The sequence below is a fragment of the Notamacropus eugenii genome, chromosome 2 (genome assembly GCF_028372415.1).
Source record: "Notamacropus eugenii isolate mMacEug1 chromosome 2, mMacEug1.pri_v2, whole genome shotgun sequence".
NCBI lineage: Eukaryota > Metazoa > Chordata > Mammalia > Diprotodontia > Macropodidae > Notamacropus > Notamacropus eugenii.
Window position 1 is genome coordinate 204,785,653 of NC_092873.1, and position 27,638 is coordinate 204,813,290.

At 37.9% G+C, this 27,638-nt stretch overlaps 1 long non-coding RNA gene across 1 annotated transcript; it reads right to left on the minus strand.

The window, feature by feature from the left end:
- Positions 1-534: 534 nt before the first annotated feature.
- On the minus strand, positions 535-12,149 carry LOC140523796 (uncharacterized). Its single transcript, XR_011973475.1, has 3 exons — positions 12,017-12,149; positions 10,755-10,875; positions 535-918 (listed from the first exon to the last, which is right to left on the minus strand). It is a non-coding gene; the product is annotated as an uncharacterized lncRNA (long non-coding RNA).
- Between the last annotated feature and the right edge of the window lie 15,489 nt (positions 12,150-27,638).

Consider the following 27,638-nt stretch of genomic DNA (forward strand, 5'->3'; position numbering starts at 1 on the left):
CTACCATTCCACTTAGAAACATAGTTTACTCTTTCTTTCTTCATACAGATCCATTTAACTTATTAAGTTAATGTGCCCTGTGTCTGTCCTGGTATGTGAATGTTTGGGGACTTTTTATGTCTGTGCATATCAGGGCTGTCTCCCTTAGACTATAAGTTCCTGGAAGATAGAAATAAATTTGCTTTGTCTTTGTCTTTGTCTTAAAATTCCTTAGAGAGTACATTACAGATCGCTGAGTTGACAAATTAATGTTCTACTTCCCACTTAAATATTTTTTACTGTCTGACTTGATATAATAACCTTCATTCAGTCTGAAATGTATCATTTTTCCCCTTCTCCTTTTCAATTCACTCTTCTCTCTATAACCCAACAGAACTAAACAAAAATGTCTCTCTTTTCCTAGTAAAGGTCACTTCTACTTTGGAACAGAAAAATCTTTTAATCAGCTGGCAAAAGTTCAGAATTCTGACCTATCCATTAGAAATGTCTGTGCCTTATACTTGGACAATGAAAACCCAAAATTCACTTACCATGTCAGGGACTCAGTCAATAAGCATTTATTAAGCACCTACTGTGTGTCAGGCACTATGCTAAGCATTAGGATACATAGAAAGACAAAAAAACAAAAACAAAAACAAAAACAATCTGTGCTCTCAAGGAGCTCACAGTCTAATCTTGGGAGATGACATACCATCAATTATCTATAAACAAGATTTATAGAGAATAAATTGAAAATAATCTCAGAAAGAAAGGACTAGCATTAAGGAGGAATCAGAAAAGACTTCCTGAAGAAGGTAGGATCTTATCTGGAACTCAAAGGAAGCCAGGAAGTCCAGAAGGTAGAGATGAGGAGAGAGAGAGAATTCCAGGCTTGGAAGACAATCAGTGAAAACATCTGTCATTGGCCAAAAGCATTTCCTGTGCAAGAAATAAGATCAGTGTTACTAGATAATAGAGCACATGGAAAGGGTCAGGTGCAAAAAGAATGGAAAGGTGGGAGGAGGCTAGTTATGAGGGGGTTTCAAGTAAAAACAATTTTACATTTGATGTTAAAAGTAACAGGGAGCTGCTGGAGTGCATTAAATAGGGATGTGACACAGTCAGACCTGTAGGAGCTCCCTGGGATTACTGAAAGATAGATGGACTGGAATGGAGAGAAACAGTCCAAAAGAGAAATATTCTTGTGGATTTGCAGAGAACATCAGGTGATAACTGAAAGCACAGCAAATACTTGATGAGCTTTACACACGTAACTATGACAACTGAAGCTGCTTTTCAAATCATCCAGTCACATATAAACCATAACATTAGTCTTCACATTCTCTGGTGACAAGAAATTTCTCAAATGGATAATGTTCGGTGAAAAAAAGAGTTCATATAATATAAAGCTATTCATCCTACATTCATGTGCTTTCACCAGAAAGCCCTACTTCCATTCAATCCCTGATACTCATGTTTAAGGATTAAGAATAATGCCAGGCTTTCTTCTGCAAAGGAGGGTTAAGATCTAATTGAATGCTGGCCATTTTCTCTTCTTGGGCATAGCTTGGCAGCTTTATTTTAGTAATTTTGTTTTTGTACTAGATCTGCAGTTTCATCAATGTAGAAACCCTGGGTGAGGAAATGTCCTGTCCCAATGCAAAATGGCACCCGTTATACAATTTATGAGTGCTAAGAGACTAGGTGATACTTCCAGTGAGTATCAGAAGCAAGAATTGAACCAAGGGCTTCCTCACTCCAACGCCAGCTTCTAACTATTACCCTATGATGTTTTTCATGGCAGATCCACAAGAGTTGAAATACATGAGGAAAAAATAGATCTTGGGTCAATTATCACATTGCAAGAAGGATACAGAAAACATTTTTTTTTTGGTTTCTTTTTTTTTTTATTTAACTTTTAACATTCATTTTCACAAAATTTTGGGTTACAAATTTTTTCCCCTTTTATCCCCTCCCCCCCCCAACCCAAGCTTTCTAATTGCCCCTGTGACCAATCTGCTGTCTCTTCTATCATCCCTCTCTGCTCTTGTCTCCGTCTTCTCTTTTGTCCTGTAGGGCCAGATTGCTTTCTTTACCCCTTTACCTGTATTTCTTATTTCCTAGTGGTAAGAACATTACAGCTGATCCTAACACTTTGAGTTCCTACTTCTTTACCTCCCTCCCTCTCCACCCCTTCCCTTTGGAAGGCAAGCAATTCCATATAGGCCAAATCTGTGTAGTTTTGCAAATGACTTCCATAATAGTTGTGTTGTATAGGACTAACTATATTTCCCTCCATCCTATCCTGTCCCCCATTACTTCTATTCTCTTTTGATCCTATCCCTCCCCATGAGTGTCGACCTTGAATTGCATTCTCCTCCCCATGCCCTCCCTTCTATCATCCCCCGCACCCTGCTTGTCCCCTTGTCCCCCACTTTCCTGTACTGTGAGATAGGTTTTCCTACCAAAATGAGAGTGTATTTTATTCTTTTCTTTATTGGAATGTGATGAGAGTAGACTTCATGTTTTTCTCTCACCTCCCCTCTTTATCCCTCCACTAATGAGTCTTTTGCTTGCCTCTTTTATGAGAGATAATTTGCCTCATTCAATTTCTCCCTTTCTCTTCCCCATATATTTCTCTCTCACTGATTGATTTCATTTTTTTTTTAAGATATGATCCCATCCTCTTCAATTCACTCTGTGCACTCTGTCTCTATGTATGTGTGTGTGTGTGCATGTGTGTGTGTGTACTCCCACCCAATACCCAGATACTGAAATGTTTCAAGAGTTACAAATATTGTCTTTCCATGCAGGAATGTAAACAGTTCAACTTTAGTAAGTCCCTTATGACTTCTCTTGGCTGTTCACCTTTTCATGCTTCTCTTCATTCTTGTGTTTGAAAGTCAAATTTTCTTTTCAGCTCTGGTCTTTTCATCAAGAAAATTTGAAAATCCTCTATTTCATTGAAAGACCATTTTTCCCCCTGAAGTATTCTACTCAGTTTTGCTGGGTAGGTGATTCTTGGTTTTAGTCCTAGTTCCTTTGACTTCTGGAATATCCTATTCCATGCCCTTTGATCCCTTAATGTAGAGGCTGCTAGATCTTGTGTTATCCTGATTGTATTTCCACAATACTTGAATTGTTTCTTTCTAGCTGCTTGCAATATTTTCTCCTTGACCTGGGAACTCTGGAATTTGGCCACAATGTTCCTAGAAGTTTCTCTTTTTGGATCTCTTTCAGGTGGTGTTCTGTGGATTCCTTGAATATTTATTTTGCCTTCTGGTTCTAGAATCTCAGGGCAGTTTTCCTTGATAATTTCATGGAAGATGATGTCTAGGCTCTTCTTTTGATCATGGCTTTCAGGTAGCCCCAAAATTTTTAAATTGTCTCTCCTGAATCTATTTTCCAGGTCAGTTGTTTTTCCAATGAGATATTTCACATTATCTTCCATTTTTCCATTCTTCTCTCTTTGTTCTGTGATATCATGGTTTCTCACAAAGTCCTTAGCCTCCATCTGTGCCATTCTAGTTTTGAAAGAACTATTTTCTTCAGTGAGCTTTTGAATCTCCTTTTCCATTTGGCTAATTCTGCTTTTGAAAGCATTCTTCTCCTCATTGGCTTTATGAACCTCTTTTGCCAATTGAGTTAGGCTAGTTTTCAAGGTGTTAATTTCTTCAACATTTTTTTGGTTCTCCTTTGGCAGGGAGCTGATCTGCTTTTCATGCTTTTCTTTCATGTCTCTCATTTCTGTTCCCAGTTTTTCTTCCACGTCTCTAACTTGATTTTCAAAATTCTTTTTGAGCTCTTCCATGGCCTGAGCCCATTGGGTGGGCTGGGACACAGAAGCTTTGATTTCTGTGTCTTTGCCTGATGGTAAGCATTGTTCTTCCTCATCAGAAAGGAAGGGAGGAAATGCCTGTTCACCAAGAAAGTAGCCTTCAATAGTCTTATTTCTTTTCCCTTTTCTGGGCATTTTCCCAGCCAGTGACTTGACCTCTGAATATTCTCCTCACACCCACCTCGCCTCCTGGTCCTCCCAGCCAGCGTTTGGGGACTGAGATTCAAATGCTGCTTCCAGCCTTAGGGCTTTTGGCGGGGGCAGGGCTGCTATTCAGTGTGAGAATTAAGTTCAGGTGGTCAGGTAGGGGCAGGGCCGCCTCTCAGGCTCAGTTCCCTCAGGGGGTTTATGCACAGACCTTCCACAATGGATCCAGGCTCCTGCCCGCTTGGGGAGCCCCGTTCTGCAGCTGCCTCTCAGCTTCTACCTCCCGGGGGGGGCCCGAATCATGGGGGCACCCCACTCCCCTCTCAACCCGCCAAAGAGACTCTCTCACCGACCCCCGTCACCTGTGGGCGGAAGAACTTGTGCAGCCGCTGGAGATCCCGTCCCTGAAGCCTGCTCGGGTCTGTTTCTCTTGGTGCCGTGGCCGCAGCAGGTCTGGGCTGGGCTGGGCTCCACGTCTGCAGCGCAACGGACCTTTTGCGAGAGGTTTGCAGGCCCCTCTGTGGGTGGAGGGACCCACTTGGCCGCTGGAGGTCCCGTCCCTGAAGCCCGCTCGGATCTTTTCCTCTCGGTGCCGCGGCCGCTGCAGGGCTGCCCTCAGCTCCCAGTCTCGGCGCCCAGTCCGCAGTGCGAAGGACCCCCCGCGAGAGGTTTGCAGGTCCCTCTGGAACAGAAATCTCCCTCCCTCCAATATTCCGTGGCCTCTGGGTGCAGAATTCGCCGTGAGTTGCTCCCCTGTATCCATTCTGTGGGTTGTGGGTTCGGAGCTATGTGTATGTGCCTTTCTACTCCGCCATCTTGGCTCCGCCTCTCCAGAAAACTTTTGAGAAAACAAAACCTGAAAAATGAACCATTAAGGCACAAGGGATTTTTTGATTAAGAGATCCATAAAATATTAAACCTATGACCCTGGTTGGGGGGGGGGGAGAGGGAAGCCTGAAAACATAATGAAGTTGATCAATTCACTTGCACATATTTGATGGTAAGCTTATGCTTAGAACATTATTAATTCATTCCTCAGTTTTTTTCTTCTCCAGTGCTAATTGAACAATGGTACCCTTGCCTATCTGTCTGCTATTTAGTTTGAGTATAGATTACTTTTAATTTAAAGAGGTCAGATTGCCCAGTTAACACTGGTAAACAGACAAAAAATTATGAAAGAAATAAAATAATTCATTACCAAATTGCCAAAGATGACTATGACTCCCTGTTACTTCTAGGTTAAGATACAAATGTTAAGATGTATTCTTCTTTTATCTGCTCCCACCTATTTTCATTGAATATTTCATATTCACTTCCTTTCATATACTCTTCATTCCAGGCAAATTGGTCTGCTAGCTGTTTGCCATACATGAAATTTCATCCTCCACTTCTATGGTTTTGCCTAGGTACTGAGTCCCCCATGTCTGGAATACCCTTCCTCCTCACATTTTAGAATCCCTAGCTTCTTTCAGTGTTGGTTGTTGTCCTCCATCTTCAAAGAGGACCAAAATGACATCACTATGATCAAGTGAAACTTCAGTGAGTCCAACTGTGGCTGATCAGACCAATATGAGCTCGGAATGCTCTACCACAGGTTGGGTAGATATTCCAAATTTGCGCATCCTGCATTTACTTTGTGCTGTCTCAATTCTGCTTTGCTCAAAGAGCACAGCACCCTTTCTGATGTGGGTACACCATGCTGAGTGGTCCTGTGCCAGTGTCTTACATGTTGCAAAGTCAAATCCAAAGTTCTTTAGAGTGTCCTTGTATCATTTCTTCTGACTACCATGTGATCGCCTGCCCCATATGAGTTCTCCATAAAATAACCTTTTTGGCAAGCAAATAATATGGCCAACCCATCAGAGCTGCACTCTCTGAAGCGTAGTTTGAATGCTTGGCAGTTCATCTGGAGCAAGGACTTTAGTATCTGGTACCTTATCCTGCCAGGTGATCCTCAGAATCTTCCTAAGACAGTTCAAAGGGAAGCAATTCAGTTTCTTGCCGTGGCGCTGGTAGACTGTCCATGTTTCATAGGCATACAACAATGAGGTCAGCACAATGGCTCTGTAGACCTTCAGTTTGGTAGTCAGCGTAATACCTCTTCTCTAGCAAACCTTTCTTTGGAGCCTCCCAAACACCAAGCTAGCTCTGGCATCAACCTCATTGTCAATTGTCACAGCATTCAAAACTTCTCCCTTTGTTGTAACTGATGGTTCCATGTATGGATGGTGTGGTATCCATGAGTTGTTTTGCTGATACTTACCCCACTCTCTTGCTTCTTTTATTAGTGTTCTCACTCCTGACTTTGTATAGTTTTATGAGTACTTCGCATATACTCGTCTGTGTATGTGTTTTACAACTTGTATTTATATAGCATTTTCAGATTTGCAGAGTTCTTTCCATTTCTCTCTCATTTGATGCTCACAACAACCCAGGGAGATAGGTGCTATTTTTATCCTCATTTTATAGTTGAAGAAACAGGAGCTGAGAAGTTAAGTGACTTTCCCAAGGTCACAGAGCTAGGAAGTACCTGAGGTCAAATTTGAATTCAGGTCTTCCTAACAATTTTAGTACTCTAACCTCTATGCCAACTAGCTATCTTTTATCTCACCAGAAGAAGATAAGCTCCTTGAGATACTACTTTACTTCTGCTTTTATATACCCAGGGCTTAGTCCAGTGCCTGGCACTTAACAAAATGTCCATCAAACTGAACAGTATTGAAAGAAATGATTTTCCAGCAAAGGATGTTGAAATACCAATAAGCTATAGGGTCCATCAACACTTGTTAACCCACACATGGCACCAGGCTTGCAGGTCTTAACATATAAATCAGTAAGGAATCAGTTTCAGAAAGAGGGGAAAAGACAGAGGGGGAAACACCCTTCAAATAATGGGGGGAGTAGTAACAAGAAACAGGTTTGTGCTACCAGAAAACTGCATGGGGTAGTTAAAAAAAAAAAAGAAAGAAAGGAAAGGAAAAAAGGCCACTTCTTCTTATGTGATCAGAAGCACTGTATGTTTTGGACTTCAAAAAGATTTTATATGACTTATTGATGGTTTATTTCCCAAGAAGGAACCATATTTTTAGCCTGTTAAATACTGTATTAAATATAAACCATAAACACACTTGAACCTTTGGTCTCCATGAAGCACAAAACTTAAAAAATCAACTCAGCTTGTTTTTATTGAAATGGTGGGTTCAAAGGCATCAGCCTACATTAGCCATTCTGGAAAGTCATAATCTCAGGGTTATTTTAGGACGTTTGGTTTTCATCCACATCATCAAGTTATAATTTCAAACAAATTTCTGAATACTAAAAATTGGTCAAATAGAAGGAGCTAATGTTTTACCTTGAGACTACATTTCTTTTTATAGGGGGAGGGGCTTATGATCCAACAAATCTTTCTTCTCTTTTTCAACTGGTATAGACTTTGATCAGATGAAAGAAGTAAAGATGGGGTGTCATTGCTTTCAATTCCCTCTCCTTTTGGGTGGGGGGGTGACTATATGCATAACAAAGAAAATATGAAAGGATTTTCAGATATTTTAGGTTAAAAGCTTCATTCTACTAGCTGCAAAACTACTTTCTTCAGGAACCCCAACATACTTCAGAAGACAAGGCAGTTACTATAGTTTGTTGTCTCCACCAGTAATATATACAAGAACCCTGAAGAAACTGCTATATTATAACTTTAAGAACTGTTCTATCGTGACCAAATTAAATTTGTAAATGTTCAAAGGAAAAAAAAAGTTTTTGTTTTGTTTTGTTTTTTCTAGTCCTTGAAACATTCAAAAGGGGATTTTAGTTCCCAATCCAGTTAAAACTAATTTAGGTCTCTAGGATAAAATAATGTTATTACTCAAAAAGAGTAGTAAGAGGAAACCAGGGGAGTAAGCTGACAGATCGATAACAATAGTTAACACTGATATAACATTTTAAGGTTTTCAATGCATTGAAAATATTTTATATCACGCGATGCACAAACAATCCTGTGAGGTAGGTGCTATTGTTATCCTCATTGTACAGATGAGAAACTAAGTCTGAGAGAAGATAAGTGACTTGCCCAGGGTCAGAGGGCTAGTAGATATCTGAGACAGGATTTAACCATTAGTCTCCAAATCCAGCATGCTTTGCGCTAATCTACCTAGTGTCCTTAAAAGTGTGATTGTTATAGTTGATTAGTTGTTATAAGACAATAATGGAATGACCCAACATGGATGAACTCATGTTCTTTAGGTAATCTTTTTCTTTTAAGTAATACAGAAACTCACCAGAGGTTCTTCTTCCTATTAAAGGAGGCAGACAAAATTAATCATGTTTCTCTGTGTCTTTAATTTAGAGAGATGAGGAAGTAGATTCATCTTTTTGTTTTTGTTGTTGTTCCATATAAAAACCAAAATCCTATGGGGAACTGTCCAACTCTGTTTCCTCAAGGGAAAGAAAACACTCTGGGAGAGTCATCGTATCTCCAAAAGTTTTTTTCTGTCAGAAGACAATCAGGAAGAATAGCCATATTCAGCAGTATTTAAACAAGTCTAATAAAAAAAGCAATTAATTTGACCTTCATGATTATATTTCTTTTCAACTTATTTCATGTATCTTCATATTTATGTTGAACTATATAACATATAGCTAAATCTGTAATCTATCTTAATAGCTTTTTTTACATAGAAAAAACTGTTGAATTGGAAGAATTGCTTTATCTCAACACTCATTTATATGTATCTAATATATTCAATCAAAAATGTATTTAATAGGAATGTATGTGTAGAAGCTATATAAAATTGCCGTCTCAGGGAGGGAGTGTGAAGGAGGGGGAGGGAGGGGGAAAAATCTAAAATATATGGAAGTGATTGTAGAACACTGAAAACAAATAAAATAATTTAATAAAAAATAAGATAATTAAAAAATATTAATTTGTTTCTTTGGGGTAGGCACTGGCAGGGAATTGTAGGGAAATTAGCAGGGAAATGTCATCTACGACCCATTAGCTGAAATGGTTGCATTCAAAGGCTGCTTGGTGTTGACTCTACATTAACAGACACAACTCTTCCCTTGGCAGTAGTTACCAGAATTGAAGACACATTGCTAAGATGTAATTGTTCTTTAAAGGGGCAATAGCACTAGATTTGAAGTCAGAGGTTTGGGGTTCAAATGAAGATTCTGCCACTTACTACATATATGATGTATGGAAAATCATTTAATCACACTGCCTCAGTTTTCTCATCTATAAAGTGAAGGGATTTTACCAGATAATCTTTCACTTCTAAATTCTATCATCTCTAAATCCCATTCTGCCAATTAAAAAAATATCCACATAGAGAAACCATTTCTTTTGCAGTTGAGTCAATCCATGGGCAAATTATCAAATAAAACATTTAAGTGAAGAGCAAAAGCTTGAATCATTGCTGAAAAAACAAACCAAAATGACTGTCCTTTTTAAAAATAAACATAGAACAAAGGAGCAGGGATTTCAAAAGATCAAGTGAATTTTTTGAATTACTGGATTTGACAGTAAGTTAAAAACCATTAATATTAATGAAGCAACTTTAAAACTGCTTGATTTTTTTTAGGTCCAATATATGTTTTTAATTGTTTTTAAAATCTAAAATTAGCTTCTCTGTATCCTATCAGGTCCCATTTGTTCACCTGAAGGTTATCATCATAAATGGACTTGTATGTATATGTGTGCACTTACATGTGTGTATGTGTGCATACATATATATCTATATGCATATAGACATATATGAGAACATATAGGACAGGAAGCAAAACAAAGTTTTTACTTCCATTTGTCACCATTATCTCAACAAGGAAAACCTCATTTTAAACTGTGTTTAAAAAACTAAGTAACTGATAAAGTCAGTAAGAAATGATTAACTTCAATGCCATGAAAGGCTTTGAAAATGAGACAGTATGTATTGTATGTAACCTCCATATGTGTAGGTAACACGCATATGTGTAGCTGTCTCTCAGCCCTTTTAATCTGCTTCAGTTGCAAACATTCAGTACAGCTGTTTCTCCGGCATGAGTCATGTTGTCCATTCATAGCCAAATGTCAATTCTAATTATTTCTGGCATTGTGAAACTGCCAGTATCCCCCTTCTTTCCTCTCACCCTTTGCACTATCTCATGTGCCAAAACTTTAACAAATGATAATTATCTAAAAGATGGAACTCAACTTCTTCACTATTTCTTTATTTTTACTTTTGTTATTTTACCGTGGACCAGTGAATTTCTGACTATAAGACCTTTTTGTTGAAAGATGGATTATGTACAACAGAGCTCCCCTACTTTGCCAACATGAGTTACAGAAGGGTATGAGAAAGTGAAGACAAACCACAAAAGTTGTTTTTCTTCCACACCTCATTTCTTTCATTCAAGTGTGTCTTCATCAACTTACTGCACATGACTTTTAAATTATACTACATGGTCAAAGAGAGTTACTGAACTTGAACAAATCCAAGTGACAAAGTTGGAAATCGTGGGTTGTCCAGGGCTTTCGTCCATGTTGTGGTGGCTAAACTTCTTTCTTAGGGGGTAGGGACATCCTATCCCCATGGAAATTGCCTTCCTTGAATTTGATAATGTTATTCTCCAGAGATGGTCACAATGAACTTAAGTAGAAAAGTGGTGTTGGGTGTATGGATTCTTATATAGCTATCTTTGAGACAAGTAGTTATTAGAAATTCATATTCATGATTAGCAAACTATTACACTATTGATGGAGCTATGAATTGGTCTAACTGTTCTAGAAAGCAATCTAGAAATATGTGAAGAAAGTTACCTGGAAATAAGGGAGGTAGGTGGACCAGTGCATAGAATACTAGTCCTAGTAGACTTGAGCTCAAACCTTGCCTCAGTCACTGGGAAAGTCACTTAACCTCTGTTTTTGTCAGCTTCCTCATCTGTAAAAAGAGGACAACAATTTCATAAAATTTGTTAAGTGTTTATTATGTGCCAGGAATTGTGCTAAGCACTAATAGTACTTATTTCTCTAACGCCTATCTTATAGCTAGGGCTATTGTAAGAATAAAATGAGATACTGGTAAAGCACTTTGCAAATCTTAGAGCACTATATACCTTCTATTAATTATTATTACTTTTATATATACATAAGAAAGCCCCTGTATTCACCAAAATATTTTTAGCCACATTTCTGTAGTAGCAATAACTTTTTATCATGGATACTATGTGTCAAGGCCTTTACAAATATCTCATTTGATCCTCACAACAAGCCTAAGAGGTATGGTACTCTTCTTATCCCATTTTATGACTGAGGAAACTGAGGCAGGCAGCAGTTAAGTGACATTCCCAAGGTCACCCAGCTAGTAAATTCTGGTTTTTCTGACTTCAGGTTTTTCTGACTCCAAGCCCAAGGCTCTATCCACTACGCCACCTAGTTGCCTATTAGTAGCAAAGAATTGTAAATGGAGTAGATCCTGTCAAATGGCTTAACAAATTAAGCTTTGAGGTTCAGGGAAACCTTAGGACCTGGGCATCTTCAATGATCAACGCCACTCAGATGATATTGTATGCAGATTTAACCCTACCTTTGAAAAGAAGAGGAATGCTCTTCCATATCTCTTCTTTTGAGACACTTAATCATTGTAAATTCACAAGACTTAGTTGGGGTTCCTCCCATTGTGCAGATGAGGAATCTCATCCTCAAAAGGTTAAATGACACCCCAGGTCAAATGAGTAGTATTATGAAAGAAGCAGGATTTGAACTCAGGTCCTCTGACTCCAAAGTCAGTCATCTTTCCCCTGAACCATACTATTTCTCGCATATTGTCCTTTATCCTGCTCCTTGAAAATATCACAAGCCTTCTTATGCTTTTTTTAAAGTAATTACTGTCACATCTAAAAGGGAAAAGAAATATACAAAAAAATGAAAACATATAAAGGAAAACCACAGAAGAAGAAATTTTGTAAGCTTAAAATGATCTGAAGGCTGAATCTTTTTCCTACCTGCCAGCTACAAGGAATTAGGTTTTAATATTCTTTTAGCTCTCAGTTCTTAAATCCTCTCCTTATCTTTACACCCACCTAAGGCTCATTGCCAATGGACCTGAAGATTCCAAACCCCTTAAATTCTTGCTCTCAAATGAGAAAAATTTTTCCCTCTCTGGACTCTTCAATCATATCCTCCTTGGGCAGGAGATATACCAAGCTCCTCCCTCATCCTCTGTTGGAGATGCACATATTCTGGGCTCTGGAATTTCTCACTCCTTCTTATCCACCCATCAATTCCTTTTTTGGTTGGTCAATGTTAAGCAGAGTATAGTAGTGCCCTGCCCTTTGTACTCAAGTTGCCTGCTCTATCTATAGCCACAGGCTGTCTGTCACTAGGCCACAATGTCCTGTTTTTGTCTTTTAATCCCTAGCCCAGTATCTGACGCATAGCAAATTTTTAACGAATGTTTGATAACGTATGGGCTAACTGACTCTGTACACTTTCTTTCTGACCTTAGATTACCCAGTTTTGCTCCCAAAATGAAGTTTTTTCCCAAAATGAGAATCTCTTTAGTTTTGACCCTCTTTCCTCTGAAGGCCTATTCCTAAATATTATTGACTGAACTGAGGGGACAGAACATTATTGGTGCCTATAATACACCAAATACTTATCCATCTTGTCCCCTTATACCATTCCCAGCCATACCATGCCAAACCACAACCCTAGGTGACCTCCACCATCCACTTTCTTTGCCCTGACCTGGATACTACTTGAGAAAGTCATGCTAATTAGACCCACTACCAATTGGTGTTTTCTAATCTTGACAAGACCCTTAAAGCTACAGAGCAATCCTTTTATTCTTCTCTGATTAATTCTCTGTCACACACTGCACAGTGACTGTTCTAAACTTTTTTCTTCCCTTATTTAACTCTCCTTCCCCCCAATAACATCTTTTCTTTCCTCTTTCTCATTAGAGGATCTTACCTCCTACCTTACTGAGGAAGTAGAGGCTAACTATCATAAATTCCCCATTCTCCCATTTTACTCACTTTAAAACACAACTACAGCACCTTCCTTCCTTTCTCACTTCAATCTCTGAAGAGCTAGACTTTTTCCTTTCTCATGTCAACTCTTGTATGCACAGTGTTCATCCCATCCTCTCTTCTGGGAGCTTGCCCCTTATCTCATTGAAAGGAGTCCTAAATTGATAAAGACCCTGGGAGTTGTGTCTCTTCCTAGCTTGGAAAAAAAAGAGGAAGCTAAAGTGAAATAAGGAATACAGAGTGCAGTTTTCTCCCAGTAATCAGAATTTTGAGGATCTCTTGAGGAAGAGAAGGGACATACACACATATACTTGACATGTACACACACAAAGCAGCAGCTTGACCATGGTAGCCAACGGCAGAAATATCTGCAATTCCTCTCCTCAATCCCAAGCATCCCAAGGACACTCTGAGAGATGAAGGCTGAAGGAACAAGCATTTAGGTATAAAACTATGCTCTATTTTTATAACTGGTGCTTGCTCAGGCTCTTAGAAGCTCACCTCTTAGTCCTTACCTCTGACCATTTATTACTTCATATGGGGGTGATTTTGTGGTTGAGTCATTTCAGTCATGGCTGACTCTTTATGATCCCATTTGGGGTTTTCTTGGCAAAGATACTGGAACTATTTGCTATTTCCTTTTCCAGCACAATTTTTTTCTCACAAATGAGAAGCTGAGATAAACAGGGTTCAGTGATTAAGATGAATCTTCCTGACTTTAGGCCCAGCACTCTATCCACTTCCCCATGGGACACACACATAATCATGTCCTTTTATTCTATTTAAGACACATTTTACTAATCTAATCTATTTCTTATTAATATTTGTGTTTGACCCTTACATTTCCTTCTGTCCTTTTGTTAGTGGCATGAAAATGTAGAACAGGTCTGGGAACCACACAGGAGAGAGGGACCTCTCCTAGCACATAGTGGGGAATCCTAATCCTCCAGTCCATTGCTAAAGACTTTTATTCTCTAACTGGGGGCACCATCACAAGGCATTCCAATGTTTTGTAAATATACTTTCAAGAGGAGAATTACTGTGAATTCAGGGCTTTCTAAGTCTTCCTCATCAGACCAGAAACCAACGCAGCAATCCCTAGGGTTACACTTCCATAATTATTCTATCAGTTTATTTCTTCTTTGTTTTTTCCTTATCTGCTGTTTATTTTCCTATTGCCTATAAACATACCAAGGTCTCTCCGATCTTTACAAAAATCTTCATTTTTCTCTTACTTTTTCTTAAGCTATCATCCAATATCCTCATCCTTTTAAAACTCTAGATTCATCTAAAATGATTGTCTCTATTTCTTTACTTCCAATTCATTTCTCAAGGCATTTTAGCCACTTCACCAATTGGACATCTTTATTGTCTATACTTTTACTCACTCTGTGCTTCATACCTGAAAAACACTTTCTCTTCTCCTCTGACCCTGAGAATCATTTAGATTCTTTCAAGGTTCAAGTCCTATACTACCTCCTATAGGAAGACTTTCTTGACGCTCTCTCCCTGCCATACTCCTCCACCCCGCCCTGCGTCATTCATCTCTTGAATGAGATGACTTTTTACTGACATATTTATAAATTGTGCATGTTCCCTACCCTCAAAACCCCTAAGAATGTAAACTCCTTGAGGGGAGATTTTTCTTTTTCTTTTTTGTCTTTGTAAGCACAGCACTTAAGTGAGTGCTTTGAACAAAGTCATTATTTAATAAGTATTTGTTGAGTTCAGTCAATCAACTTTTATTAAATATCTACTATTTGCCAGGCACTGTGTTAAATGAAAAAAATCCAATCACTCTAGCGTACTCAGCTCACTACACATGGTCTGTGTGCCACACATACAGGGATAGAAGTTTACATAAATATAGGCTTCTAATGAAAAAGTGAAATCATATAATGAATGCAACCCATTAACAGAACATTCTCCACTCTAACTCAGATCTTCTGACTCTAAGAACAGTTCTCTTTCTACTGCCCCATAAGTCTTTTTTAATTTGTGTGTAAATTGGATTTAAGTGAGGCAGAGCTACACGAAGTTGTCAACCTCATTCTCCCCCCCAGAGTCACCGTAGTCTAGTGGCAGGACAGAGTCAAGACGGCTGGAGATGGCTCAGGATGCAGTGGATGACCTTGGCGTCTTCAGTGTCTAACCAAGCTCTAAGCGCTCCACATTGCCTGCTTCATTTGCCTTCATGGCCGTTGGAACAAATTGTTCTCATCTGCCCATTCAACCAGATGAAGTCTTCACATGATTGGGGTAGATACCCCCCCAACTCACCTAGTAGTACTGGTATTACTAGTAATAGAAGTAACAATAACAATAATAAATGATTCACATTCACATAGTGCTTTTTATTTCACAATTAACCCTAAGAATGTATAAAGTACCTACTACATTCAAGGAGCTGTGCTGGGGTTATAAAGACAAAGATGAAATAAAACTATTTTTCAAGGGGCTTAACATTTTATCTTGAGGTACAATATATAGAAAACATGAGAAATACATATTAAATGCTGAGTAATTAAAGGCTATGTAATTTGGGGAATGAGACCACTGATGACTAGAAGAATCAGGAAAAGTTTCCCCTAAGAGTTGGCATCTGAGCTAGACCTTAGAGGAAGAGAGGGAGTAAATAGAATATTTTACAACAGAATGAGGTATAGTATGTGCAAAGGCATAGTCAAGAAAAATGAAGTGGCATGTATAGAGAACAACAAATAGCCAGTTTAGCCATGCGGCAAGGGTATATTGAGGGGAATAATGTTAACTAAATCCAGAAAGATAATGTGGAGCCAGAACATAAAATGTTTAAAAATGTCAGAGATTTTTATTTTATCCTAGAGGCAATAGGGCAGCTAGATGGCACAGTGAATAGAGGGCCAGTCTTGGAGTCAGGAAGACTCATCTTCCTAAATTCAAATCTGGCCACAGACACTTACTAACTATGTAACCTTGGTCAAATCACTTAACTCTCTTTGCATCAGTTTCCTCATTTGTCAAATGAACTTCAGAAGGAAATGAAAAGCCACTACAGTGTCTTTGCCAAGAAAACCCCAAAAGTGGGGTCATGAAGAGTTGAACGTGACTAAAAAACAACTGGACAAAAACAAAAAGAGGCAATAGAGACTTACTAAGTTTCTTGAGGAGGGAAATAACATAATCAGACCAGTGCTTTAAGAATATCAGTTTGCTGGCTCTATGGAGGATGGATTAGTGAGGAGAAACTAGACATAAGAAAACTCAGTAGGAGACTAAGCATCCATCTGAGAAGTGAGGATGGCTTGAACCTGAGTGATGGCTATAGAAGAGGAGAGAATGGCATGGATGCAAGAAATGGATTTTAGCAATAGTATTGATAGCATTTGACAACTTCCTGGGACATGAGGATGAGGAAGGGTGAAGAATCAAGTATTTGTGACTGGAAGAAAATCAGTAAACTAAACTGAAACAGAAAAGTTAAGAAGAAGAGTAGTAGGTTTAAAGAAGAGCAGTAGGTTTACGGGAAAATAGAATAAGTTCTATGTCAGACATATTGAGTTTCTATTGCCTTGAGACATCGAACAGAAAGTTCCAGTAGGCATTGGTGATGCAACACCGGAGTTCAAGAGAGGAATGATTGCTGAATGTATAAATTTAGAAGTCAAATCCAAAGAAATATTGTTTGAACTCATGGTAACCAATAAGCTCTCTGATAGAGAAAGAGTAAAAAAGAAAAGATAGTCCAGGACAGAGCTCTGCAGGAATATTCACATATAGGATATTTGGATAATGATACAGCTAAAGATCCTGAGAATCATCAGTGAGAGAGATAGGAGGAAATACAGGAGAAATCAGTGTTACAAAATTTAGGGAGGAGAGATTGTCTGGGATAACCGGGTAGGCAACTGTTAATCATAGTCATAATGGAAACAAGCTAGGGCTACTCCAACACCTTCCCAAGAACCATCAACATTTTGTTTATGGCACATTAAGCTAAGCTTTCTCTATGACAAGAAAGAAGAAACCGCAGTAGCCTACTTGCCCTTGAATATTTTGCCTAGCTTCAGGAAGTCAACAAACATTTGTTGAACACCTACCATGTGCCAAGCACTGTGCTAAAGTCCTGAAAATTACTGGCTTTCTAGAGGTTGTCTGACCCTAATCATAACTATTTAAGGCATTATATCCTCTAGTGGTTTTCATTCCTTATTTCTCACCCTGTTAATCTCGTCTTATTTGCTGTGTGTCACTTAGATATCTTCCGGTTGTTGGCTCCCCACTTTTCAATATGCAGAGAACTGTTTGCCTTTTTCCATCAGACATAACTTTTCCATATCAGACATACTTATGGTGACAGGAATTAAAAGTATTTTATTCCTTTTTCTGGTTTCAATATATGTTCCTGAGAAAAGAGAAGAAATGCTCTTACTCAATTGCCACAAGGACATAAAAATGCCTTACTAGATAAAGCATACAAGCATAGAAGCCCAATGAAAATATTAATCATTTACCATAAAAATGATGTGAAATCTATTTAAAGTTTGGTTCTCCGGTTTACTACTATATAGACAATGATCACTTGACTTATATAGCAGAAGGAGAACATGAACTTTTCAGTGATGGAGGAATGGTAGCAAGAGAGGCTCTGAGAGGATCACCAGATTGCCTAAACATAAGAGGTTAGATAAAAGCTCAGAAACCTAAAGGTGTTGGATTCCCTCCCCCCACCCTTAGAATAGAAATACAGTCCCTACCCCATCTGATATTTTCAAAGGCTCACTTATTGAACGTGTCATTGCAAGACTGATCTCTAAACTAGCACAAAATGAATTCCCATTATGCTGATTATCTATCTTTAGAGTTCATTACAGTACTTGGCTCTTCTCCTAGAGCTCATGACGTGTGGTATACTTCATCCTTCTGTCAGTTATCACCTATCACGTCCGTGAACTTTGTTTAACATTACTAACCCCAAAATATAGCAGAAGATGCCAAGCACAGTATATCAAAGGGCTAACAAACTTAGGGGAACCTTAGGGTCTGGAAGTCCCTAATTCTACATCTTCCACAGTAAAACTATGCAATGCTTAAAATGAAAATAACATATTTATGTACAATATTGGATTTATGAGAAAAAGAATGTAGTTACTGGATTATAAAGACTTGGGGAAAGGAGGGTAAATTTTAATTAAAACTGTCCTGAGACTTTTATCTGGAATGGAAAGTAGTGAAAAGAATATGGGATTTAGAGTCAGAAATTTGGTGTTAAATCACAGCTATGTTATACTTTTCCTTTATTTAAGGTAGCAACATTTCTGCAGAAATCAAATTTTCTGTAGAAATGTGTTTATGGTCAAACAGACTCATTTTTCATGCATTTTCACACACAAATACATGACCTTAGAATTATCAATGATAGACTCCCATGAGAAGTCAGGGGAGAAGGAGAATGAGTAGTACTAGTGGTATTAAAGGAAAAGTAGAGGATTTGCATCATACCTAGCAGCCTTTTTTTCCTATAAACAAAGAAAGTCCTCTAAGCACACTTTCTCAGGATTCATTCATGAAAAAATTCCTAAAAGGTGTTGCTACATGAATATTATCAGATGCATCTTGTTTTAAGTTTCTACCTTCTACTCCTTTGGTATGACATCCTACTCTCAGGCTAGATGGGGAGTTAAGGAAAGGAGATTATATTCACCCATGACCAAGGGGGCATCTAGGTGGTGCAGTGAATAGAGTGCCAGGCCTGAAGTCAGGAAGATTCATCTTCCTGAGTTCAAATCTGGCCTCAGACACTTACTAGCTGTGTGACCCTGGGCAAGTCACTTAACCCTGTTTTCCTCAAGTTTCCTCATATCTAATATGAGCTGTAGAAGGAAATGACACAAACCACTCCAATGTCTTTGTCAAGAAAACCCCAAATGGGGTCAGGAAGAGTCTAATATAACTGAAACAACTACACAACAATAGCAGCAACAAATAAGTGTAGTGAAAGGCAGCATGGTCTAGCAGAGTGTACCAGGCTTAGGATCAAGTTCAATCTCAGACACAGATTGTATGGCCATGGGCAAGCCACTTAATCTCTCTAAAGCTTAGTATCTTTATCCTGAGAGCAACAGTGCTTTTCTCACATGATGTCTTCATTATCAATGGGCCATGAGGGGTTTAGGGCAAATGACTTCTAAGGTCCCTTCCAGCCCTCTAATCTTGCTCCTATCAGGACTATGTGTGACTGTGAGTCAGAGTTCTTTTCCACGTGACACCAAGTGGTCCATTCTCAAAGCAAACCCTCTTCTCAGTCATCCAATCTCTTCTTGGACCATCATTTCTACCTCCTCCCCATCAGAACTTTAGGCTCTGCCCTTGAAACCACCCTGGGCCATGTAATGCCATCTTTGACCTTATCTTCCCCAAGTCCAGGCCTGCATTTCATTTCCTGGCCATTTCTGTGTAGCCATACTTAGAGCCACTTCCCTCTTTCTCATTCTCCTTTGTGGGTGATTCTTCCTCATCAGAATATTGCCCCTCAAGAAGCTTGAATGCTTTTATTTCTATCCCCCATGCTTATCACAGTAACTGACACATAATAAAAGTGCTTAACAAATCAAGAGGGAAGGAGGGAGGAAGAGAGAGAGAGAGAAGGAGGGAGGAAGGGAAGAAAGGAGGGAAAAGGAGAGAGAGGGAGAGACAGAAAAAGAAGGAGGAAGAGAGAGAAAAAAGAGAGAAAGAGAGAGAGCTCACTAATATAACTATTCATTAAGGTCTTTTTGATAGAAATTCATCCATGCTTTTTTCCAACACTTAGCAAAAGACTATTTCAAAAAGAACTCATTCTTTTATTAGGCAGCTCTGATGATTAGGATACTTCTTAGATTGAGACCAGTCTTGGTCCCCTGTAACTTTGACCCACTAATTCCAATTTTCCCCTTTCTAGCAACACAAAATAAAGCTACTACTTTTTCCTCCACATGCCTGGTGTAGGCTGTGACTTGTTCTGGATAGTGGATGCATTCTTAGGTTTCTATCATTGTAATAGTTTCTCAAAAACAAACTTCTATTTAAAACTTGAAAGCCAAATAGTCAGCTTCTCTGAGGATATAACCAAACATTTGGAAATCCTAGCACCTACCCAAGTGTAAACTTTCCCCATTTCTCTCAAAGGATCATTAACTAGGGAGACTTCCATAAACTCTGCTTTAATGCCAGTACTCTAAACAATGTCATTGCTAATTGCCATGTTAGAAACATCTAACTAATGTGTTTATCCAATGTGAGTGAACAAGCTTGTCACATCCAGATGTTCAAACTAATTCACTTTCCTTTATCGAACATGTATCTTCCTGAGAGCAACAGTACTTTTCTCACATGATGTCTTCATTATCAATAGGCCAGCATCAAACTTGAACAAAGGTAATTTGCTCATGTGCGTATGTGTATGTTTGTATGCATGTGTGTGTATGTGTGTGTGATATTGCGTGTGTGTGCGCGTAATTTTCTGTGCTTGGTCTCAGAGGCAATCTGGATATTCTCACCCTCAGTAAAGGTTGACTAAGCAGTCAATCTAAAACTTCTTCAATTGAGCTCATAAAAGGCATAGGAGGTTGGCACCCCAGAGAAAAATGGTAGGGTCACTGAGTGAGAACTTGTTGTCACTGACAAAAACCATTTCTGCTGTCATCATGATGCCAGAGACACGTTCTCTATAGTGTAGGAATATGCTCTGAAGATACAAATAGCTTACTCTAATTTAATTCCACTTGAGATGTAGATAAATAGAAACACCTCAGAAATGACACATGTTATATGTAGTAAACAGGCATTGCAGCCAGGATTACTTGTTTATTTGAATAACTATAATATCACTTAGCATCTACTAAAAATAGAATACAGGAAACCTATTTTAACAGTTTCATAAATATTATAGAATGAATGTCTTTCTGTTATCACATTTGAAGGCAGATAGAAAACTGGTCAAGGCTTAGAATGAAAAGAAAGTAGAAACTGAGAGACCCTATACATATAATTCCCAAAACAGTCCTTTAAACATGATATTTCACCCATTCAGTAACTTATGGAATTATATAGACTGTTTTTTGTGAAATTAAATACTTCTCCTCACTCTGCACTAAGAAAAGTTATTTTTCTCTTGTTTTGATCATGATGATGGGCTGTATGCTTAGATTTCCAAATATTTAATGAGATAAATGGCAGATTTCAAGTTCTATTGCACCTTTCAGACCCAGGGGGACCTGTACTTTATGTACATTATCTCATCTGATGTTTACAACAACCCTCTGAATTAGACAGGTAAAGTATAATTACTCCCATTTTACAAATGAGGAAACTGAAATTCAGTAAGGTTAAAGGACTTTAAAGTCACATAGAGAGAAAGTGAAAATGGCAGGACATGAACTGAGGTCTTCTGACTAGGGACTGAATTCAGCACTTTTTTTCTCTCTACCAGATTGTCCCTCCCCCCTTTTTTTAAACCATCTTGGACAACAAAAGGAATTGAAACATTCTTTATGTCAGTTTCAGCTTCAGATGACTCTCCTGGCTTAGCTACTGGAAAGATGGTTCCAATCAAACCTTATGGAGACTAAGCAGGAAGGCAAAATCATAAAATAAAAGCTTTACCTTTGTAATCCCTTCCCCACACTTTCTCTTTCAACTTTATTTATTTATTTTTTCATACCTAGAGTTCCAGAGAAGGTTTAGATAGACCCCCCCCCCCAAAAAAAAAGATGGTTGGCTTTACAAGAACTCAGTGTCAACTCCATGACATGCCATGAGAAGTGATGGAAAGATTGACTTTGGAGTCACAGATCAATGTCTGAATCCTGGATCCATTATTCCCTTTGTAAATTTGTATAAATTTCTCAGTTTCCTTATATAAAATGAGGAGATTAGAATGAATGACTGAATGAATGAATTAGAATGAATGAATGAAGTCTTTTCAACTTCTAGTTCCTATAAGAAATCAAATAAGGATCTTAGTGGAGAAAGTGTGTCAGCATTCTACTTAAATTGTGGCAACTAAATTTTAAAGGTTCCAAAATTACCCTCCCACTATTCCCATAGTGTTCCATTCTCAACTATCTAACAATCTATTGACAATCTATATGCATCAAGATTTTGAATGATTAATACTCAAGATTAATGTCTTATTTCTGACAGGAATATTGTGTTTTAAAAGAGAATGCTTTTAAATCCAAAGGCATGAATCTCTAATGGTGAAATTTCAAGCAGTATGACAGGTAGATCAGAAAAATATTTTGAGACCAAGGGTGGGAGGTGAGATAGAGGAGAGTTATATCCCCTGTACCAATAACCCCAACCTATACAGGGGGAGCCTGCTATCACAGGTTCTTAGATCTGCATTAATAAAAGGAAAGCAACTTTCAAGGGGTAAACAATCACTCTAATCAAGCACATGTATCATTTTTTTAACCAAGCACATATATCATTCACCTACTTCAGGGGAGTCAGCACCCTGAAATTCAAAGAAAATGCAGAGAAATTTAAAGTCAACAGACATGGCTTCTTCTGCCTGAATTCAACAGATAGGTCCAACTGTCTGACCATAGTTACCAGAGAGGGAAGCACGACAAAGCAGGAGGAGGGGGGGGGTGTTCCTTTAGCAGCTTTCCAGAGTCCTCATCTCACCAAACAAACACCTCCAGTCAGTAAGCCCCAAAATAAAACCTGCACCTCAGAGTTTTTATACACTTTTTAGAGCCAGAGGGCATCACATCCTTGAAAACCAGTGCCTCATTAAAAAAAGGCATGGACCTTCTAACAAATCTTCCCAGGTCTGACAATGGATGGGAAAGATCTTCCTCAATCACATTCAAACAGAGGCATTATACTTCTTGATTATACTAAAACAAAAACAGCAAAAGATCCTATTTTACTTGTCATTACAATCCTCCAATAGAATGCAAACTCTTTGAGAGGAGATGTATTTTTGTCCATAAATTCAGCTTAACACAGTTCCTTGATTATAGTAGCTACTTAAAAAAAATTTTTTTTGAACCAAATTGATGAAATAGGTTTTAAATGTAAAAGTAACTTCCATGTACCTAAAAATAGGATAACATAAGGATCAGATGTGTAATTTCACTGGTAAAGCACTACTCCAAAGAGAAATCTCCTTCCATTAATAAAGAGCTTCCCTTTTCTCTTCAACTAAAAGCATTAGAGAGTAGTCTAAGGCACTAGGGGGTCAAATAATTTATCCAGGAATAAAATTCTGTGCATTGCAGAAGGGATTTGATTATTGGTCTTCCTGACTCAGAGGTGGGCTCTCTGACCATGACTCCACACTGCCACTCAATGCTTGGATATAAGTTGGGTCTTAGAGAACACAGCTAAACAAAACTGGAGGATACATAGACTCGTTTTGTTTTGGTTTGGTTTTTTGTGGGATTTTTATACTAATTTAGTGTTCACTGAAATGTTATTTTGCTATAATATGAGGTAAGCATAAAGAAAGAACATCTGTCCACTGAGGATTGCATACTCATTAATCATTTTGAGCATTCTTGGACCCAAGGTACAAATTTTATGCCTTCAAGTGTTTTCAGAAGGAAATCCTGTTCTGGGCATGCAGTTCATCCATTCATGGTCACTGGCATCTAAGCTGGCAAAGAACACTCCAAGAAAATACACAGAAGTCCAAAATGTACAATTTAGGTGTTCAGTAATGACTTCAAGTCTTTCCCCCATCATCCTCTCCCCCACAACACCCACATCCTATTCTCTTCTGCACAGATTCTGTTCCATTCATTTGACAAAAACCTTAGAGGCTTTAAGAGAGTATGAGACATATCTTAATTTCCATTCTTCTTGGTATAAAATATGCAAACAAACCATTGTCTTCATATATCATTTTGTTTTATATGCCTTATGTAAGTTGCTTGACATTTGAGTTTGCGATCATGGAGAATACCTCACTTCTCTTTGACAATTCAAGACATTCTGAGTTCATAGGATCACAAATTTAGAAAGGGAAAGGAACTTTTGAGGTTACCTAGTCAAAACTTGCCCATGGTCACAGTCAATATTTGAACTTACAGCCTCTGACTCACAATACAATATTTATAATTAGTCATCTCATAGTGGAATAATATACCCCTTGAGATGTTCAGTCACCCTTCAGTAAAGGCCTTCCAGAATACATTGACTGGTCAGTTGGGCATTTAGTGTCCTTCTCTGTAAAATGGAAATAATAGTGTTTTCTTCACAAGTTTGTTGTTCTGATCAAATGAGAATGCAAGTGAAGTGCTTGCTTTATAAATGATAATTTTTGTATGTTACCGAAATATTTAGAGATAATATAATGGAGAGAAAGCCAGCCTCAGGGTCAAGAACATCTGGGTTTGGATCTTATCTCTGACAATCTGGCCTGTGCAACATAGGCAAGTCAACATAACTGCTCACTGCTCCAGACAATTCTTAAAAAGATGAAAGCAGGTGCAGTTGTCATTGTTTAGTCATTCAGTCCTGTCTGACTCTTCATGACCCCATGAACCATAGCATGCCAGGCCCTTCTATCCTCTACTATCTCTCAAAGCCTAAGTTCATGTTCATTGTTTCCATGTCACTATCTTTCTGTCTCATCCTCTGCCATGTCCTTTTTCTTTTGCCTTCAGTCTTTCTCAGCATCTGAATCTTTTCTAATGAATCATGTCTTCTCATTGTGAAACCAAAGTATTTAAGATTTAGCTTCAGTATTTGACCTTCCAGTAAACAGCCAGAATTAATTTCTTTAAATATTTGATCTCCTTGCTGAACAAGCGACTCTCAAAGTCTTCTCCAGCACCACAATTCAAAAGCACTGATTCTGCAGTGCTCAGCTTTGCTTATAATCCACCTCTCATAGCCATACATTGTGACTGTAAAAAAAACCATAGTTTCGACTATATGGACCTTTGTCATATCACCAGCAAGGTGATGTCTCTGCTGTCTAGATTTGCCATAGTTTTCCTTTCAAGGAACAAGCATCATAAAGTAGGTACTGATCTGCAGAGCTAGAGATAACTGATAGATCCAATCAAAAAACAAGCCAAAAAAGTTATCATGAAAGAAGTGATATCTTTAAGAAAGAGAGGGATGGACAGATGAAAACTGGGGTTAAGGGATTCATTAGCCCATCTGAAGCATTTATAATAGGGCAAGCAAAGGCATATCATGAAAATGGAATATGGAAAATGGTTCAGTTTGACTGAAATATAAAATACATGAAGTTTAGTATCATATCACAAATATATTAAGTTGTAGCACTACAGTTGTAGAAGGCCTTGAATGACATGGTTAGGAGAACATATTTTATTCAACATAAATATTTCTGAATAGAGGAAGATTACTGAGGCATTACTTTGGAAGATGAGTTGGATAGGGGCTAGACCAGAGGCAGGAAAAGCAATTAAGGGACTTATCATAATCTAAGGGAGAAGAGACAAGGGACTGATTAAGAGTAATTGATGTGACAGCAGAGGAGGAACCAGACGTGACAGATATTTTGGAGGCAGAACAGAGTTGGCAGCTGATTGGATGAGAAAGGTCAGAAATAGCTCCAGAGTTATGAGTCTAAATGACTTGAGCATCATTAATAGTAATAGAGATATTAATGAGTTGATGGTTGCATTCACAATAACCAAGATATTAGAAAAAGAATTGTTGTCACTGAAAAATGGAGAATTCAGATTCTGTAGTTAAGGCAGCACAAACACTTAGCTCTTTTCTCATCTACCATCCCAGGTCCCTAAACACGGCCTAGGACACTGGTCAACAAGAATTAGGAACTAGCTAGAGTGGCAAACCCCAGCACAAAGTTTAGATAAGATATTCACATTTCTAAAATACAAGGCTTAATTTTAAGCAATTCTGGACATATATATTTAATAATTCTAAATTACCCCAAATTCTAAAAAAGGCAGGGAGACTGAAAACTATTTTAATTAAATAGATGGATGTGTTGGCAACAATCAGGTGAAAGAAGGATCTGGGATTCAGCTCAACTCACTTTCCTAGCCAGTAACTCCCTTTCTTGGTAAAGAGGGGACAGAAAAACAAAAAGAGGAAAAAGTATAAGAGTATATGATAAAGGGAAATTCACACAATAACTATGACCATGAACATGATCTGGATGAACTCATCCATTAATATGCATGTACATTTATTTTTTTGTTACCTTATAAATCATTCAAGAAAGAAAATATGTCTTCAACTTTCTTCCTGTAAATGAAACAGAACATGAACCTCACAGGATATGAAATCTATTTCCTAAAACATTGCAAAAATATCCACACCTTTATGAAAATTCTTTAAAAAAATCATTTCCCCCATGTTTATCCATTTTCAAATATCACATTTTTCTTTCATTCAATTAAAAGTATTTATATGATAGAATGTAAAAAAAAATATTCACTCAACACTGAGACAAAAAACTGTCTTTAAAAGAAAATAACACATTCATCTAAAGTTTTTTGAACATTGTGAAGCACAGAGCTGCCCATTCATTCATTTACATGTTTCCTGGAAAATAGCCAGGAGTTTCCCAGGTGTTTTATTACTCTCAGGAGACTTCCCATGATGTTTTCTGAATATGGTAAAAATATAGTAAAAAATTTAAAAGAAAAATAGATTAAAAATATTAGGTATAAGAATTACAGAATTCAATAAAAAGAACTTTATTGATACCAAGATCTACAAATATGTGCATTTTGGAGTAAAGGTAGGTTATTTTCCCAGCCAGCTAGGTGGCATGGTAGATAGAACACCAAGGCTGAAGTCAGGAAGACTCATCTTCTTGAGTTCAAATCCAGCCTCAGACACTTAGCTGTGGAACCATAAGCACATCATTTAACCCATTTACTTCAGTTTCCTCCTCTGTAAAAGGAGTTAGAGAAGGAAATGACAAACCATGCCAGTACTGTTGCCAAGAAAACCCCAAATGGGATCACAGAGAGTTGGGCACTACTGAAACAACTCAACCACAAAAGATATTTTCCTGAATATTTTTTTAGGAAATTAGTGTTTTTCAATCTTTGGAATACATATTTATAAGTTTATAAAACAAGGAGATAACTACATTTGCCGCCAGAATAGTCTACGAATCATTGTGTATACTAAAATAAAAAATAAATTAACTAAGCTTTCATGCTTCCTATTTTAATTTTTCCTTACCTTCATCCCTCAATATGTCCTCACAAAATTTGAGCCAATATATATGGCAGTTATAGGAAATAATAAGCACATTAAAGCTGCAATTTTATAATACAGAATGAATTGGTGGGAAGGGGGAGATTAGAGAAGGAAGATAAAAATCTAATTTAGCTGCATATAATGCCTTTCAGTAGATTGAAATGTCTTTGAGAGTTTGCTCTATTTTGGCTTTATCTATCTTTGTATTCTTAGAATCTAATATGGTGCCTTGTACTCAAAGACACTTAATAAATGCTGTCTTAATTGAACTGAAAATATAACAGAGAGGTAACGTTTTAAACATTTTTAAATTTTTTGTTGTTTTTAATTTTTGTTTAAGCTGCAAAAAAAAAAAATAACCTACAATTCATTAATAGACAGAGAGGTGAGGTGATACAGTAGATAAATAAAGTGGAACTGGAATCAGGAAGACCTGAGTTCAAATACAGTTCCAGACACTAACTAGCTATATGACCAT